Source organism: Scyliorhinus torazame, chromosome 14 (assembly GCF_047496885.1).
Source record: "Scyliorhinus torazame isolate Kashiwa2021f chromosome 14, sScyTor2.1, whole genome shotgun sequence".
NCBI classification, from domain to species: domain Eukaryota; kingdom Metazoa; phylum Chordata; class Chondrichthyes; order Carcharhiniformes; family Scyliorhinidae; genus Scyliorhinus; species Scyliorhinus torazame.
The window spans coordinates 87,389,044-87,408,215 of NC_092720.1; the positions used below are offsets into that span (position 1 = coordinate 87,389,044).

General features: G+C 49.5%; 1 long non-coding RNA gene across 1 annotated transcript in view; it reads left to right on the forward strand.

The window, feature by feature from the left end:
* The first annotated feature begins 208 nt into the window (after positions 1-208).
* Positions 209-19,172, forward strand: part of LOC140389315 (uncharacterized) — an 83,938-nt gene continuing 64,974 nt past the window's right edge. Inside the window, exons 1-3 of the long non-coding RNA XR_011934341.1 lie at positions 209-344; positions 3,569-3,985; positions 4,368-4,486. This is a non-coding gene — a long non-coding RNA (uncharacterized lncRNA). The remainder of the gene's footprint in view (positions 345-3,568; positions 3,986-4,367; positions 4,487-19,172) is intronic.

A 19,172-nucleotide genomic window follows, 5' to 3' on the forward strand; every position in this document is an offset into this window, starting at 1 on the left:
AAAGGGGTGAACAGTTCTCGAAAGCTGGTGACTTACTAGTTAAGGCTTTCACTCGGTGGCCCTTGTGCTTCCAACATCCAGGCAGTTTAAAGGTGTAAATGGATGATTTATCTGTTCTTTTGGACACAATCACACTTGGTTGAGTTATTTTTATAATCACTGTCTGCGCCACCTGGATAGTCAAAATCACCAGATAGAGTTCAGGACTTCGAAGTTGGATGGAGAAAGAGAGAGAAAAAGAGAGAGGGGGAGACAAAGGAACCCATTGAGGGATTTGTTCCTTCAGTGTCTCAGTTTCTTTTTATGTTCTACAGAGAAAAACAGGTGCTTAAACACTCACGAGGGTAAGTTTGTCAAATGATCTTTTCTCTCCCCCAACTGCCCAGTGACCCAAATATGGTTGTGGCTATTTTATTCCAATTACCTTGGTTACATCATGACTGGTATGGTACGTACGTATTCCACCCATAGTTTCACCAAGAGAACTATTAAAAAATTTTTTTAGAGTTCCCAATTATTTTTTTTTGCAATTAAGGGGCAATTTAGCATGGCCAATCCACCTATCCTGCACATCTTTGAGTTGTGAAGGTGAAACCCATGCAGACAAGGGAGAATGTGCAAAGTCCACACGGACAGTGAACCAGGGCCGGGATTCGAACCTGGGTCCTCAGCGCCGTAGGCTGCAGTGCTAACCACTGAGCCACCTGCCGCCCTTTCACCAAGAGAAATATGTCTGATCAGCACGCCACAGACATTCTGACCACCTATTTGTACAGCTACTGCTTTACTCACCACTGGTGGGAGTGTGGGCGTAGGTAGGGTGCTCTTTCCAAAAGGGCCGGTGCAGACTGGATGGGCTGAATGGCCTCCTTCTGCACTGCAAATTCCATGCTCTATGAAAACGTTATTACACACAAGGAGGCTGATCGATAAAGAGCCATCCAGCCTAATCCTACTTTCCAGCTCTTAATGTGAAGCCCAGTAGATTATGTCACTTTATGTGTACATCCAAGTATTTTTTTAAATGTAATGAGCGTCTCTGTCTCAACCATCCTTTCAGACAGTGAGTTTCAATCACCCTCTGGAGGAAAATAATCCTTTTCAGCTTTCGTTCAATCCTTCTGCAAATTACTTAATATTTGTTCTGACAAGGTTATTGGCCGCGCTAGTGATGATATAGCTCCTTCCTATCCACTGTAGCTAACCCCCTCACGATTTTATGCACTTCAATTGAATTTCCCCTCAGCACACTACATTCGTACTGAATACCCTGACTGGTGCATACTGAACGATGTCCAAAACGTCGTCAGCCACTGGCAAACTGTGCTTCGCTGGTGTACTTGGAAGGACGTTTTCTTCCATGAGGTTGAAAATGTCAGTAACCATCTGATGTGAAACCCGTGGTGTCATGTGGCACTGGTGCTTGGCTATGTGCAGAAAGCTTATCCTCTGCCTGTTAACCTTATGTGTGAGTTAATGTTCTGAGCTCATTTCCCTTTCCTGTTGAGGAGACGACTGATACTGCTCCAACTGCTGGTGGTGTTGCTGCTGCCATTGGTCTTATTCCTCATCTCAAGTCCAACGTAGAGCTGCATTAGTAACTTCCATGTTGATCTGAAGACTGACAGCTAGGAACTGGGGGTTCCAAAATGGAGTCCAGTGTAATGGAAATCACATGCAAAGCAATTTGTGATGAAAACTGTTTTTTAGGGGATTTAATTTTTGTCTGTGCTCATTTTACATTTGGAGCCATGGTAATTTTGCACCTCTGGGGAGTTACGCTTGGTTGACTGGAGATTGTAATAGTTGGGCAGTAAGCCCAGGAGCAGGATTGCTCCATGGTGCTGAGGAGATTGGGGCTCAGGAAGCCCAGGAGCAGGATTGCTCCATGGTGCTGAGGAGATTGGGGCTCAGGAAGCCCAGGAGCAGGATTGCTCCATGGTGCTGAGGAGATTGGGGCTCAGGAAGCCCAGGAGCAGGATTGCTCCATGGTGCTGAGGAGATTGGGGCTCAGGAAGCCCAGGAGCAGGATTGCTGCATGCTGCTAAGGAGATTGGGGCTCAGGAAGCCCAGGAACAGGATTGCTCCATGGTGCTTAGGAGATTGGGGCTCAGGAAGCCCAGGAGCAGGATTGCTCCATGGTGCTGGGGAGATTGGGGCTCAGGAAGCCCAGGAGCAGGATTGCTCCATGGTGCTGAGGAGATTGGGGCTCAGGAAGCCCAGGAACAGGATTGCTCCATGCTGCTAAGGAGATTGGGGCTCAGGAAGCCCAGGAACAGGATTGCTCCATGGTGCTGAGGAGATTGGGGCTCAGGAAGCCCAGGAACAGGATTGCTCCATGCTGCTGAGGCAATTGGGGCTCAAGAAAGTCCAGAGCAGTTGTTTGCAGCAGCATAGCTAAGAAACTAGGACAATGCCGATGAGTAGACATTGGAGTGTAGCCCAGCTATCACAAGGGGGTGCCATCTCAGGAATAGGTCAGCTCAGCTGGAAGGAGGCCAAGGAGTCTGGACCTGGGAGCAAATTTTTGAGAAATCTGCAATAATAAACATTTTTGGTTAAGATTATACACGTGAAACTTCAGTGGAGTAGAACTGCCATCAGCTGGGGATCAGATTAGCTCTTTGCAAAAGAGGTGCTGAAATCCCATATGTGGAAGACAGTGCCTTAAAGAATTTTGTAACTCACAGTGATCACTGACATCTGGATGGGATGCTGAGAACATTGTGGGGTCTGTTTTGGATGTGGCTGTCACTTAATGTGCAGTTTATGGTGCAGTTGACCACAGATAGCCTGTTACTTCATGTTTAGCGGATGTTAATTCTGTATGTTGAGTACAGGTTAGAGGGTACTGACCATTTGCCTTGCTGACTCTTGTCGAGTCATCTTGAGGCTTTATTCTTTTAGTAACTGGGATTTTAATTTTTGTGTATTTTAACAAAAAACGTTTACTAGCCCCGAACCAAATTATTTTTTTAAAAGAAATTTAGAGAACCTAATTATTTTTTCCAATTAAGGTGCAATTTAGTGTGGCCAATCCACCTACCCTGCACATCTTTGGGTGTGGGGGTGAAACCCACGCAGACACGGGGAGAATGTACAAATTCCACCCGGGCTCTCGGTGCCGTGAGGCAGCAGTGCTAACCACTGTGCCACCGTGCCGCCCCTCTTAAACAAATTGTGACAAAGTTGCAGATCTTGTCTGATGTGTTATGTACTCTGGGCTAACACAGGCTGCAACTCGATGCAGCTTTGACCAAAAGATACTCCAGACTTTGAAGTAAGTTCAATGTGATTTATTGAACCATTAGCACAATTCTCCATGAGTTTGACTGTCCTGCTAATCTTGCTATAGTAACTCAGTCTAACTAACCAGTCTGCTCTAAGCCACATGGTGGGTGTGATGGTTCTGATCTGGTCGCGTCTTCTTGGGAACTGCGCCTGTGCGGCTCCTTGCGAAAGATGGCTGCCAATCAAAATTGCTGTTTGCTTCTGTTGCAAGCCTACCTTTGCCTCGTGGTGAGTATAGGCACCAGTTTTACTGGTTTCTGTTGTGTTCACCTTGCAGTAGTTTTCAAACTTGTCCAGGACTGTCTGGAAGTCTCTCTTGTCCTGCCCTTTGGAGTACTTGAAGGAGTTGAAGATTTCTGTTGCACTTTCACCTGCAATGGTGAGTAGAAGATCTATCTTCTCTATGCATCTCAGCATCGGCAATGCCATCTAGGTCAGATGCTACCATGTAAATCTCAAATCTCTGCTTGAATGCACGCCAGTTGGCACTGAGATTGCCATGGTACCCGATCTGATGAGGAACCGGAATCTTGATCATCTTGCCTGGGTGCTGTTTCTGGTTGTCACGGATCTTGCTGAGTTGAACTATAAAGATTCAACAGGCACTACTGGTATCATGTTGTGCTATGTACTCTGGGATAACACAGGCTGGAACTCGATGCAACTTTGACCAAAAGATACTCCAGACTTTGAAGTAAGTTCAATGTGATTTATTGAACCATTAGCACAGTTTTCTATGAGTTCGACTCTCCTGCTAATCTTGCTATAATAACTCAGTCCAACGAACCAGTCTGCTCTAAGCCACGTAGTGGGTGTGATGCTTCTGATCTGCCCATGTCCTATTCTCTAAGTGTCGCCTGTGTAAAGAGAAAGAGCATGTGTGCCCTGTCCTTTTATATGGGTTGTGTAATGCCCCCTTGTGGTAATGCCACCTCTGGGTGTCCTGACTGCTCATTGGTTGTGTCCTATTCTAACTGTTCATTAGCTGTATGCCTGCATGTCATGACGTCTCTGGTGTTCCCTCTAGTGTTTACTTCGTCGTAGTGTATTTACATTAACCACTTGTGTATTTACAGTGATGCATATCACCACATTGTCCTGGATTCTACCAAACTTTGGAGTCTGGTCTGGTGTCATAATTCACACTCAGAACAAGGCCTGTGATCAAAAGTTGTCTATCTTGGCAAAGAACCAGGTGGGAAATCTGAGTATTTTGAAGAATTTCTTTTCCGTCACTAATTCAGCCCCATCAAATCCCACTGCTCTCTCGCTTTGATTTCCCTGGCAAGTTCCATGACACCCAGCAAACCTGTGCCGACCTCTTAAAGTCACATGTTGGGGAATCTGGATTAAAGATGATAAATAAGCATATTTGAATCGTCAACCTGCTGTCCCGTGGGGGTTTCCTGTAATCTGAGGTTAAAGGTAAAAGTCAGCCAGCCGTTGCCAGCTTCCTGACAAGCCAGCAATTTCAGCACATCTAATCTGCTGCCCTCTCGCAAACCCACCAACGTGATCAGGTTAAAATTCCTACCTAGGATCCACAGCATCAGAATAAGGGGGTGGTTATTTAGCACTAAGATGAAGAGAAATTCCTTCACTCAGAGCTGTGAATCTTTGGAGGGCTGTTGATGCCCAGTTATTGAGTATGTTCAAGGTGGAGATTGATAGACGTTTAGGTACTGAGGAAATCCAGAGATAGATGGCTAGAGTAGGAAAGTGTTGATGCAGACATTATCTTGTTTAATGGTGGGGAAGTACTGGAGGGCTAAATGTCTAATTGCTCTTCCCATTTTGTACATGCTTCCATTCTTTTGCATATTATTATGTACTCATCTCATACGGCCATTGCTCAGTAGTGAACGCTCTCCCCTCTGAGCCAGATGGGTCATGGGTTCATGTTCTATTCCTGAACGGGAGCACAGGAATCCAGGTTGACATTCCGGTGCAGTTGGAGGAGCTGTCTGTCAGACGACATGTTAAACTGATGGCCAATCTGCCCTGTCAAGCGGATGTCAAAAATAAAAATCCATGACACCACTTCGAAGAAGAGCAACAGGATTATTCCTGATGCTTTAGCCAATATTAATCCCTCAATCAACATCACAATCAGATTATCTGATCATTTTCGCATTATTGTTTGTGGGAGCTTGCTGTGCACGAATTGGCTGCCACAAAAAAAATGCTTCCTGCAGTACAATAGTGACACCACTTCACAAGTACTAAATTGGCTCTTTGGGATGCCCTCTGGTCATGAAAAGTGCTGAATAAATGCTAAATTTTAATTGAACAAAATTTCATATGGATGCTCTTATGGCTGTAAGATCTTTCTTCAATTTTATGAGTTGGCAGTGTTCCCAGGGATTTTGACATGATCCTAGCTGCAGACAGTAAAATTGTAAACTCACAAGGATGTTTCATTCATTCCGTATAATTTGCAACGTGGCTACCGTTCACAGGTCAGGAGCCGTGAATTACTTAACAAGCATTTCGGACTGAACCCGAGTGCTGACCCACGTGTCCGTTGCACATCCTAAATATGGGTGTGTCATAAGGTGATCATCAGTTGGAGAGTGAGATAAGGATCAGAAACATAAGGGAAAGAGAACCAGAGACAGAAAACAACAACATTGAAATGAAGAGCCATGACAAGGAACGAAAAAACAAAGATACCCCTGGGAAGCATGTAAAGATAATTGAAGCGCAGAAAGAAAGGCAAAAAAAAAAGGAAGGGAAAAAGGAGAAAGTAGCAGTCAAGAGAGAAGAAATGCAAAGTAAGATCAAATGTATAAAGAATTCCCAGTATAGGCAGATTTACAATGATCAGAGCAGTCAACAGGCATAAGGGTAGGCGAATCTGACTTTCAGTCAAATAGTCCCACGTCAGCCGTGCCAGGTCCTCTGCTGGACAAATAACAACTTAATAGTTTTATTTGTCTCTTCGTAAATTTGCACACATGCATATAGAGCATAATAGAGGAAAGATAAAAGATTTTGTTTGTCTTTCCTCGCTTATTTATCATAATATTTTGTTTTGGAAACATTTATAGTAATAGCATTACAACTGCACTACAATTAGCACTGTAACCTGAGATTCTATACTTCGTAATTTGAACAGTGCATTGAGCTTAGAACATTAACATTGACTAAATTGTAAGTTCTGCTTTAACTGTGTACTAATTGAGGGAAGTTGCACTCAGTAAAGCAACTTACCAAACTTATCTGCCTCAGTATAATATGGTGAGGTTGCAATCCTGTGTTATATATAGAAACCATGATGAATTCAAACAGCACGCATAATATCATAAATTATCTGATCAATTTCTCAGTGACAGGAAGCAGACTGCTTGTACCTTGGCAGAGATACATGCTCTGTTATCAAAAGCAGAGCCTCAAATTTGATGGGAAAGAAGTCATTAAATAATAAAGGTCATTCTGTGACAGTTGCTTAACATTGGAAGGAGATGAGATGTCCCATTCATGGACTATCTATCTATGTCAGCTTCATCACTGTCCATTTTCGAATAGTTTCTCGACCTGTTAAAAAGCTCTGCATTTGAAATTAGAAAACATCATTTCTATTTATAAAGTTATGAGATCATACAGCTCATGGAAGTAATAATTAATGCTTGAAAATTCTTAAATTGACAGCTATAAATCGAAAGTTGTCTTTTAAAATTTTTTAAAATTATTATTTAATCAACTTTTAAAAATGCGACCATTTCTCTGTGCACAAGCTAAAAAGGACTCTGTAATATTGCAAGAATATATTTGAAGGTATTTCATGCATTGTGTAACCAAATATAATCATAGTTGCTCAGTGTTGAAGTGAAAGCATAGCAATTTATAGGTATGTTGTTTGGTGTGGACAGGGAGGTGGAGTGGATGCGTTGTAGTTAGTAAGTATACAGGTAAATTTGTCTCATGGTAAACATGTAAAAAGAGATTAACACCATCTCTTATTGGGCTTTCAAAAAGAGTGAATAGAAATTCAATTCACCCAATAGAAATTGTGCAATAATTGATACAGCGAGGCATAATTTTCCAGGGGAAATATATAATAATCTTGTCAGTTGATCAACCATGTCAGCTGAAGCGGTGACATAGTGGTATTGTCACTGAGCTTGCAATCCAGAGACCCAGGGTATTTCTCCAGGTAACAAAAACAGAAAATACTGGACAATCACAGTCGGTCTGCCAGCATCTGTGGAGAGATGACTCTTTGTCAAATCTTTGCTGAGATTGTCCGGTATGTTCTGTCAGATTCCAACATCCACAGTAATGTGCTGTCATATTTATAATTTCTCTGGGAACCTGGGGCGAAATTCTCCCCCAACAGCGCGATGTCTGCCGACTGGCGCCCAAATCGGTGCCAATCAGACGGGCATCGCGCCGGCCCAAAGGTGCGGAATGCTCCGCATCTTTGGGGGCCGAGCCCCAACATTGAGGGGCTAGGCCGACGCCGGAGGGATTTCCGCCCCGCCAGCTGGCGGAAATGGCGTCTGTTGCCCCGCCAGCTGGCGCGGAAATGCGGCGCATGCGCAGGAGCGTCAGCGGCCGCTGACAGTTTCCCGGCGCATGCGCGGGAGCGTCAGCGGCCGCTGACAGTTTCCCGCGCATGCGCAGTGGGGAGAGTCACTTCCGCCTCCGCCATGGTGGAGGCCGTGGTGGAGGCGGAAGGGAAAGAGTGCCCCCACGGCACAGGCCCGCCCGCGGATCGGTGGGCCCTGATCGCGGGCCAGGCCACCGTGGGGGCACCCCCCGGGGTCAGATCGCCCTGCGCCCCCCCCAGGACCCCGGAGCCCGCCCACGCCGCCTGGTCCCGCCGGTAAATACCAGGTTTAATTTACGCCGGCGGGACAGGCAATTTCTGGGTGGGACTTCGGCCCATCCGGGGCGGAGAATTGAGCGGGGGGTCCCGCCAACCGGCGTGGCCCGATTCCCGCCCCCGCCCAATCTCCGGTACGGGAGACTTCGGCGGGGGCGGGGGCGGGATTCACGGCGGCCAACGGCCATTCCCCGACCCGGCGGGGGGTTGGAGAATGACGCCCCTGGTTTCGTACCCACCATGGCAGAAGATAAAAATCTGGAATTAAATACATTTTCGATTGTAGCAAAAACCCACCTGGTTCATTAATGTCCTTACCGGTCTGGCCCACATGTGACTCCAGATCCAAAGCAATGTGGTTGACTCTTAAATGCCCTCAGGGATAGGCAATAAATGCTGGCCCAGTGATGCCCACATCCCATGAACAAATAAAAGAAGGTAGAAGTTTATTGTGACCTGTCATGTCATGGCACATGTACTTGAAGCGAGACGCAGTCCAAAACAGGGACAGTCCAGCAGAGGGCCTGGCACTGCTGACCTATGACTATTTAACTAAAAGTCAGATTCGCCAACCCTTATACCTGTTGACTGCTCTGATCATCGTAAATTCTGGTCCAATAGAGTATTCCAAAAACACGCCATGACCTAAGGATGCTATTTGTAGGGGTGTTACAGATATAAATGATGATTTATATCACTTCGTAGGAACTGGATTTTCACAAAGGTAATGGAGAGGAGTTCCGCCATTCACATGGCCACACACTGAATTATCTTGGGCTAGACCAAAGTATTTATGTGAAGCATTGGGTTTCCAATAGTGTCACTGCTCTTAACAAACTATCTGCCCATTGGGAGAGCCAAATGCTGAGGTGATGCAACATGCAAAGGGCGTTCATAATAAGAGAATCCTGGAAATATACAGAAAGAAAAGACAAGTCAGCAAAGGCCATTTGAAAAAGGTGCAGCCTCAAGGGACAAGCAGCAGGAAAAGCAGCATCAGTGGATAATTTACAACCAGAAATAAGATCGAGGAAGAACTGTCTTTTAGAAACTGAGGCATGGAAGTACCATCGGACTGTTGGCCAGTTGCTTAGGAGAGCGAGTTAGCAGGAGTAGTCATTGCCAACTCCGCCACCTCATTTACCACCACATAGAGTTAGGAAGCGCCTGAATGACATCTTAAGCTTGAACAAGATAGGTGAAGGCCAGAGTTGCCATGCACATCTTGAAAGAAAAAGAAATCACTCCAGTGCAAGTGACTGGATGATATAATGCTATAATATGCACAACAAATGTCAGCATCCGCACACATAACTACCATAACATCGTGCCATCTCTCAGTAACCGATTAGAAGGATACCGAAGGAGAGATGATTCATGCAAGCTGGCAGTTGAAAGTAGCACCATGATGGTATAAATGCAGACATCTGGATGAAATTTATTGCGTCAATCATTTCTTTCTTGATGTGTCTGACTTCAAATGAAAAGGTTACACATTGCTGACAGTAAACTGCCTCAAGGGAGGAACTGGCAAAGTTAGACCAATAAGTATTCACAAGGCTCCAGTGTTTCAACTCCTGAGAAAGAGACACACAAAAGGCACTGGGATATGGGGTAATCATCAAGTGAAATACCAAGAAGAGGTTACTAATTACAGGGACAATCTACAGTGCAGGGATGAATTAGTCTCCTGGTACAAGTTTATAGCAGGTAAATTATTAAGCTGTGATATTTTAACGGTGACATTGTAGCGCACAAAGACTCCGTGAGACGAATAGAGTGAAGTCGATGAGGCTTTATTAAGCGTGCCTGTTCCCCAGCAGCCCGATAGTAAACTGGCATGCGGGGGAAGACACCGGCTTCTTATACTTCGCCTTCAGGGCGGAGCTTGAGGTCAACGGCCAACCAGGACCCGGGATCTGTCAGCCAATGACATTAGGGCTTCCAGTCCCATATGACCCCCAATACATACTACCACATTCACCCCTTGTCAAAAATGAACCCGGCGGGGTGATGCTTCGTATGGTGGTAAGGGTTTACAGGGCTGGTCCTGGGAGGATAGAACAGTTACATGGTAGTACAGTATTGGACAGTTTCGTCCTGTTACAACTATTTACAGAGGGTATAGGAAAAACAAAATGTTCATTGAACAGTCCATCTTTGTTTTACATCGACGCCACTAGTCGGTCGGGCGGTCTGGTCGTCCGTGTCGATCGCCTCGGCCCCGGCGGTGGTGGTGGTGCTTGTACCAATGTTGTCGCCTCCGGGAGCCGCACGGTTTCAGCTGTCGGTGCAAAGGGGAGGGGGACTGATCCTCCTGGGAAGGGGGCGGTCGCGGGGTGCGGCGGTGGCAGGAAGGGGGGCGGTTGGGTTGATGGTGTCGGGGGGGTGTGCGTGGTGCCGTCGGGCGCCAGATCCCGCAGGGAGACCGTGTCCTGTCGGCCGTCGGGGTACTCCACGTAGGCGTACTGGGGGTTTGCGTGGAGGAGGTGAACCCTTTCGACCAACGGGTCCGCCTTATGTGCCCGCACGTGCTTTCGGAGCAGGATGGGTCCTGGGGCCGCCAGCCAGGTCGGCAGCGACATTCCAGAGCAGGACCTCCTAGGGAAGACAAGGAGACGCTCGTGAGGCGTTTGATTAGTGCTTGTACATAATAACGACCGGATGGAATGGAGAGCGTCCGGGAGGACCTCCTGCCACCGTGAAACTGGGAGATCCCTGGACCGTAGGGCCAGCAGGACGGCCTTCCAGACCGTGCCGTTCTCCCTTTCTACTTGCCCGTTCCCCCGGGGGTTGTAGCTGGTCGTCCTGCTTGAGGCTATGCCCTTGCTGAGCAGGAACTGGCGCAGCTCGTCACTCATGAAAGAGGACCCCCTGTCGCTGTGGACGTATGCGGGGTAACCGAACAGCGTGAAGATGGTGTTCAGGGCTTTAATGACTGTGGCCGCGGTCATGTCGGAGCAGGGAATGGCAAAAGGGAAGCGGGAGTATTCGTCCACTACATTAAGGAAATATGCGTTGCGGTCGGTGGAGGGGAGGGGCCCTTTGAAATCGAGACTGAGGCGTTCAAAGCGGCGGGAAGCCTTAATCAGGTGCGCTCCATCTGGCCTGAAAAAATGCGGCTTGCATTCCGCGCAGATGTGGCAGTCCACAAGGGACTGTACGGACCTCTTCTAAAGAGTATGGGAGATTGCGGGACTTGATGAAGTGGTAAAGCCGAGTGACCCCCGGGTGGCAGAGGTCCTCGTGGAGGGTTTGGAGGTGGTCAATTTGTGCGTTAGCACATGTGCCGCGGGATAGGGCATCGGACGGCTCGTTCAGCTTTCCGGGCCGGTACAAGATCTCATTGTTGAAGGTGGAGAGCTCGATCCTCCACCTTAAGGTCTTGTCATTTTTAATCTTGCCCCGCTGTGCATTATCGAACATGAAGGCTACCGACCGTTGGTCAGTGAGGAGAGTGAATCTCCTGCCGGCCAGGTAATGCCTCCAATGTCGCACAGCTTCCACTATGGCTTGGGTTCCTTTTCCACTGAGGAGTGGCGGATTTCTGAGGCGTGGAGGGTTCGGGAGAAGAAGGCCACGGGTCTGCCCGCTTGGTTAAGGGTAGCCGCTAGAGCTACGTCGGAGGCGTCGTTCTCGACCTGGAAGGGGAGGGACTCGTCGATGGCGCGCATCGTGGCCTTTGCGATGCCCGCTTTGATGCGGCTGAAGGCCTGGCAAGCCTCTGTCGACAGAGGGAAGGTCGTGGTCTGTATTAGGGGGCGGGCCTTGTCTGCGTACTGGGGGACCCACTGGGCGTAGTACGAAAAGAACCCCAGGCAGCGTTTCAGGGCTTTTGGGCAGTGCGGGAGGGGAAATTCCATGAGTGCGCGCATACGTTCGGGGTCGGGGCCTATTATCCCATTGCGCACTATGTAGCCCAGAATGGCTAGCCGATCGGTGCTAAAAACGCACTTGTCCTCATTGTACGTGAGGTTCAAGGCTTTGGCGGTCTGGAGGAATTTTTGGAGGTTGGTGTCGTGGTCCTGCTGATCGTGGCCGCAGATGGTTACATTGTCGAGGTACGGGAACGTGGCCCGTAACCCATGTTGATCAACCATTCGGTCCATCTCCCGTTGGAAGACCGAGACCCCGTTTGTGACGCCAAAAGGGACCCGTAGGAAATGGTATAATCGCCCGTCTGCCTCGAAGGCTGTGTACTTGCGGTCACTTGGGCGGATGGGGAGCTGATGGTAGGCGGACTTGAGGTCCACGGTGGAGAAGACTTTATACTGGGCAATCCGATTGACCATGTCGGATATGCGGGGGAGAGGGTACGCGTCTAGTTGTGTGTACCTGTTGATGGTCTGGCTATAGTCAATGACCATCCTTTGTTTCTCCCCTGTCTTCACTACTACCACCTGCGCTCTCCAGGGACTATTGCTGGCCTGGATTATGCCCTCCTTTAGTAGCCGCTGGACTTCGGTCCGAATGAAGGTCCGGTCCTGGGCGCTGTACCGTCTGCTCCTAGTGGCGACGGGTTTGCAATCCGGGGTGAGGTTCGCAAACAAGGACGGGGGTTGCACCTTGAGGGTAGCGAGGCCGCAGATAGTGAGTGGGGGTATGGGGCCGCCAAATTTAAACGTAAGGCTCTGTAGATTACATTGGAAATCTAATCCCAGCAAGGTGGGGGCACAGAGTTGGGAAAGGACGTTAAGTTTGTAGTTTTTGAATTCCCTCCCCTGTACCGTTAGGGTAACTATGCAGAATCCCTGGATCTGTACGGAGTGGGATCCTGCAGCTAGGCAAATCTTTTGTGCGCTGGGGTAGGTAGTTAAGGAACAGCGTCTTACCGTGTCGGGGTGTATAAAACTTTCCGTGCTCCCGGAGTCGACTAGGCATGGCGTCTCATGGCCGTTAATTAGGACCGTTGTCGTCGTCGTCTGGAGAGTCCGGGGCCGAGCCTGATCGAGCGTAACCGAAGCGAGCCGTGGTTGTAGTAGTGGGGTGGGGTCCGTTGTTGCCGTCCAAGATGGCGTCGGGGATGGACAAAATGGCCGCCCCATACATCGCACGTGGCTGGGGGGTCACAAGATGGCGTCGGGGGTGGACAAAATGGCCGTCCCCATGCGTCGTACAGGTCGGGGGCGGTCCAAGATGGCGGCACCCCTCCTCCCCTCGTGGTGGTCGGGACCCAAAATGGCGGCGTCTGCGGGTCGCACATGGTGTGCTGGGGGGTCTGGGGAGCGCTAGGACTGCGCGGAGTTCCCTCACTGCGAGCGCCAGTGCCGCGGGCGCTAGGACCGCGCGGAGCTCCCTCGCCGGGGACAGCGGTGGTCGGGGCCCAAGTCGGCGGCGCCGGCGGTTCAGGCGTGGGGCCGCGAGCGCAAGGAGCGCGAGGAGCTCCCTCACCGGGGACAGCGGTGGTCGGGGTCCAAGTAGGTGGCGCCGGCGGGTCAGGCGTGGGGCGTGGGACGGGGGTGAGGGTGGCGTTCGGGACGCGAAAAACCCCTTCCTCTCCGTGGAGAGTGTTGGCCGGGACCCAAAGCGGGAGCGCCGGCGGCGGGTCGTACATGGACTGCGGGGAGGGGGGTTGGGGAGCGTAGGCGGCGTGCAGGGCTCCCAGTTCTCCCGGGACCGCGATGGTCGGGACCCAGAGCGGCTACGCCTGCGGGTCGTACAAGGCGTGCTGGGGGGGTTGGGAGGCATAGACTGCTCGTAGGGCTCCCTGTGGCCCCGGGACGGCGGCGACCTCGCGGGATCGGCACACCACCGCATAATGGCCCTTCTTCCCGCAGCTTTTGCAGATGGCTGCGCGGGGCGGACAGCATTGTCGGGGGTGCTTCGCCTGGCCGCAGAAATAACAGCGGGCGCCCCCGGTGCGACTCGGCGTTTGGACTGCGCAAGCCTGTGGGGTGTCCGGGGGGGGGGGGGGGGTAGGGGGTTTGTCACGACGGGTACGTACGGGGCCCAATGGCCTGCCGCGCGGTCGGGGCCGTAGGCGCGGGTATTACGCGCGGCCACGTCTCGGGAGGCTGCTAGGGCCCGGGCCTCTGAGAGTCCTAGCGACTCTTTTTCTAGAAGTCTTTGGCGGATTTGGGAGGATTGCATACCTGCCACAAAAGCGTCGCGCATTAACATGTCCGTATGTTCGTTTGCATTCACCGACGGGCAGCTGCAGGCTCGTCTCAAAATCAGCAGCGCGGCGTGGAACTCGTCCATCGATTCTCCGGGAGCTTGCCGTCTTGTCGCGAGCTGGTAGCGAGCGTAGATTTGGTTAACTGGGCGAACATAGGGATTTCTCAGTGCTGTGAACGCCGTCTGGAAATCGTCGGTGTCTTCAATGAGGGTGAAAATCTCCGTGCTCACCCTCGAGTGCAGGACCTGCAGTTTTTGTTTGTCTGAGACTCGGCCTGTGGTCGATCTGATGTAGGCCTCGAAGCAAGTCTGCCAGTGTTTGAAGGCTGCTGCCGCATTCACTGCGTGGGGGCTGATCCTCAGGCATTCTGGAATGATCCTGAGCTCCATAGTCCTTTTTAGGCACGCTTAATAAATTGTAGCGCACATTCCGTGAGACGAATAGAGTGAAGTCGATGAGGCTTTATTAAGCGTGTCTGTTCCCCAGCAGCCCGATAGTAAACTGGCATGCGGGGGAAGGCACCGGCTTCTTATACTTCGCCTTCAGGGCGGAGCTTGAGGTCAACGGCCAACCAGGACCCGGGATCTGTCAGCCAATGACATTAGGGCTTCCAGTCCCACATGACCCCCAATACATACTACCACAGACATATAAAATTTATCTCCATAAATAAGTTTTCATTTGTTTCTCTGCTGGGTGCAACTCAGCAATAGATGATGAGGGAGCAATCGAACAGCCACACTGTGCCCGAAAAGCAGTGCTCAGCAGCGCAACGTGGCTGATAGAAGCCGGGAGACCCCACTCCCGGGATTTACTTGGCTCACAATGCCTCTCGAGGTCTAACGTGATCTCGTGAGATATTGCAATGTAAATCCCGCCCATTTTGGGCAAAATCACTTTTTAGTAAATCTGCATATTGAAGCGAGACAGCTGGTCTCACTTTAATATGCAGTTTCCTGAGACACCCGACGCATTGAGATCTATCCCCTTTGCCTTAGAGACTGTAGGTAAGCACCGTTCAGTACTGGTCTCCACAAACGGCACCAGAGGGAATGGCACTGTGGGGTCTCCCAGGGGATCGCAGGTCCCCAGATGCATGCCCTTTGACCAGGGTGGTATCTTGGCACTGCTCTTGACACCTGGGAACCCTAGCATTGCCAGCTTGGAACCTTGGCAGTGCCACCTGGTTGTCAGCCTGGCACTGCTGAGGCCCAGGTGGCACTGCCAAGGGGCCAAGGTGGCATTTTTTGCGCAGTAGCGATTGGGCTTGGGTGCCCTCTGCGGGTGTCGGGGGAGTTCGGGGACCACTCATAGTGAGTTGGGACTTGGGGAGTCGAGGGTGACGTCGACGGTTCCAGAGAACGGGACTACTAAGGAGTTCTGACAAGTGGAGTGCCTCAGTGCAAAAAATGGGACTATGTACAGTCTCGGCCTCAGTTCCCCTTTGAGGCCCCCTCAAAGTGATATTGAATAGCATTGTGTTTCTTACCTTTGCGGGCGCTGGGAAACACATGGCTAAACGTGCTGACTATGGGATTTTGTTCCCATTTCGTTAAATCAAGCCTGAGTGTTTAGAAGCGTAACTTGACACATCTAACCTGATACCTTTACCAACTCCATCAGAGATCTTCCTTACTTGTGCACCAATCCAAAAGCACTGGGTGGATTCTCCGGTCCTCCAGCCGTGTGTTCCTCAGCGACACGCCCTCATCGGCAGCAGGATTCTCCCATAATGGCTGGGAACCAGCGGGCATGGGCAATGGAAAATCCTGCCGGTGGAGAATCCCGCCCACTATCTCAGGAGGGTATAATTGGTCAGTCAGAGGGCATTTCAATGGATGATGGATTGACCAGAAATGAATTGGAGCAACCTCGGAATCTGATCTCACGCCTAGTTTCCAAGAAACAAAATTAGTATCGGAACATTATTCTTATGTGAAGGCAGTGCAGATTGTTTTTATGGGCAGAGTTTAACATGGCCCTCTGAAGTGGGATGTGAAGCAGGTGGGCGACAGTCGAATTGTGATAGGATTTGCAGGAGCAGAAACCCAATGATGCGATGCCAGGGTCCACATTATGCTGACAGTGGGAAACCATCAAAATGGCATTGCTGCTACAATGTGAGGGGAAGACAATTGTGCTCATTGTGCAGTTCATTAATTAATTCATCTTTTCAGTGAGTCTTCAATTTCAGGCACCTATTAATTTTAATGAGCAACACATGGGAAAACACAAGCTGCCAGATCCTCGACTGCTTAAAACTGAAGACAGCTAGGAAGGGCCTTGAGTTCATTAGTGGGAGTCACCCATATTGGAGCTGCCTTCATTATGACTTGGATCATTTGAGGAAAGGGAAGAGGAGGCCATTGTCTCAATGAGGCGCACGTTCCCGATGAGCTGGGGAGACTGAGCATGTGGGTTTTCACCTGCTGTCATTCAGTAAGGAAAAGTTAGGTGCAGTGCCACATGACCCAGAGGATTGGGAGGGCTGGGGACTTTCCTGAAAAGAGCAGCACGCAACGAACAAGAGCAAAGAACAAAGAAAAGTACAGCACAGGAACAGGCTCTTCGGCCCTCCAAGCTTGCGCCAACCATGCTGCCCTCCAAACTAAAACCTTCTACACTTCCGGGGTCCACAGCCCTCTATTCCCATCCTATTCATGTATTTGTCAAGATGCCCCTTAAACGTCACTATCGTCCCTGCTTCCACCACCTCCTCCGGCATTGAGTTCCAGGCACCCACTATGTAAAAATCTTGCCTTGTACATCTCTAAACCTTGCCCCTCGCACCTTAAACCTATGCCCCCTAGTAATTGACCCTCTACCCTGGGAAAACGTCTGTGACCATCCACTCTGTCTATGCCTCTCATAATTTTGTAGACCTCTATCAGGTCGCCCCTCAACCTTTGCCGTTCCAGTGAGAACAAACTGAGTTTATTCAACCTCTCCTCATAGCTAATGCCCTCCATACCAGGCAACATCCTGGTAAATCTCTTCTGCACTCTCTCTAAAGCCTCCACATCCTTCTGGTAGTGTTGCGACCAGAATTGAACACTATACTCCAGTGTGGTCTAACTAAGGTTCTATACAGCTGTAACATGACTTGCTAATTTTTATACTCAATGCCCCGGCCAATGAAGGTAAGCATGTCATATGCCTTCTTGACTACCTTCTCGACCTGTGTTGCCCCTTTCAGTGACCTGTGGACCTGTACACCTAGATCTCTCTGACTGTCAATACTCTTGAGGGTTCTATCATTCACTGTATATTCCCTACCTGTATTAGACCTTCCAAAATGCATTAGCTCGCATTTGTCCGGATTAAACTCCATCTGCCATCTCTCCGCCCAAGTCCCCAAATGGTCTAAATCCTGCTGTGTGCTCTGACAGTCCTCATCGCTATCCGCAATTCCACCAACCTTTGTGTCGTTTGCGAACTTACCAATCAGACCAGTTACATTTTCCTCCAAATCATTTATATATACTACGAACAGCAAAGGTCCCAGCACAATAAAGGGGGAAAGCAGTAGAGATAGAAATCATTCCCTTGACCCCCTTGCAGAAAAGAAATGGTGCAAAAGGATGGGAAGACCAGGCTTCAGAGGCATTACTACAGCAGCAGCAAGAGGGCCAGCGTCTGGCTGGGCAGGCTGCAGTAGTGTGTGTGGTGATACACCACTGTACTTCCCTACCATTGTACATAGTATATAATAGTTGTGTGTAACGTGGCCCTGTAATACTGTGTATTGTACTGTAGCTCTGTAGAGGTTCGGTCACCGGTAGGTAACCCGACCTGGCCACGGAGAGCTCCGCCTTAGCCACTCCCCCGGGAGTTACGTATAAGAACCCTCTTCTGGGACCAGTCCCATTCTGTCTGGGGTCACCTGTGTCGGGTAAGCCTCCCATGTAGTATATTAAAGCCTTAGTTAAAGTCTCACATGTCTTTGTGGTTCTTGACGCGTAGTGCATCAATTTTAAAAGTGCATCAGTGTCTTAAATGGCCTGACATCAGGATCGCATTACGGGACATGGCTAACCATAGCCCAGAGTTTTGGGGGCTTCTCTGAACTACCAAAAGATGTTGGAGCAATGTTGGAGCAACAGTGTCAACGAAGACTGTGCCTGCCAAGGGAGGCCATCACACACCTGTGCAACATGTAGCAGAATGACCTGCGACCCACGAGATTGGATGGGTCCTCAGTTCCAGTATTGCTGAAACTCACTGCTGTATTGCATTTCCATGCTTCCGGCTTCTTCCTGGGATACGCTGAGACAGGTGTGGGATATCCCAGGCAGCTGCTTAATGCTGCTTTATGGAGGTGACCAGCGCACTTTAAAGAGAGGCAGAAGGTTTGTGCATTAATGAGTCAACTTGGTAGCCAGGCAAAGAAATCCATCAGCATTTGGGGGCATTGCAGATGCCCTTGAGAATGCAGGATGTAGTTAACTGCATACGGCCATCGAGGTTCCCTTAAGCCAGCCTACCTCCTTCATTAATAGGAAAAGGTTCCAATCAATAAACTCTCAGCTGGTCAGACACCATCGGAAGTGCATCCTACATGTGAACGCCCAGTCTCCCTGGGACAGTTGTGATATTTACATGACATGCCAGTTCCAGCTGCCATAGTTGTTCCAGCCTTCAAGGAATGGATCCTCGGGGCAATGATGGTTCTTGGATTTTGGAGACGATTTGGTCGAGGTATTCAAATTCATTTGGGGTCTTGACAGAAAGAAACTGCATGGGAGGATCAAGAACCGGAGGGCTTAGATCTAAGTTAATTGGCTGAAGAAATAATGATGACATGAGAAAAAACTTTTTTTTTACCAAATGAGTGTTTAGGATCTGGAATGCTGAAAGTGGGGGAGACGGGTTCAACTGTGGCATTCAGAAGGGAATTGGATAGTTACCTGAAAATGAAAAATGTACAGGGCTATG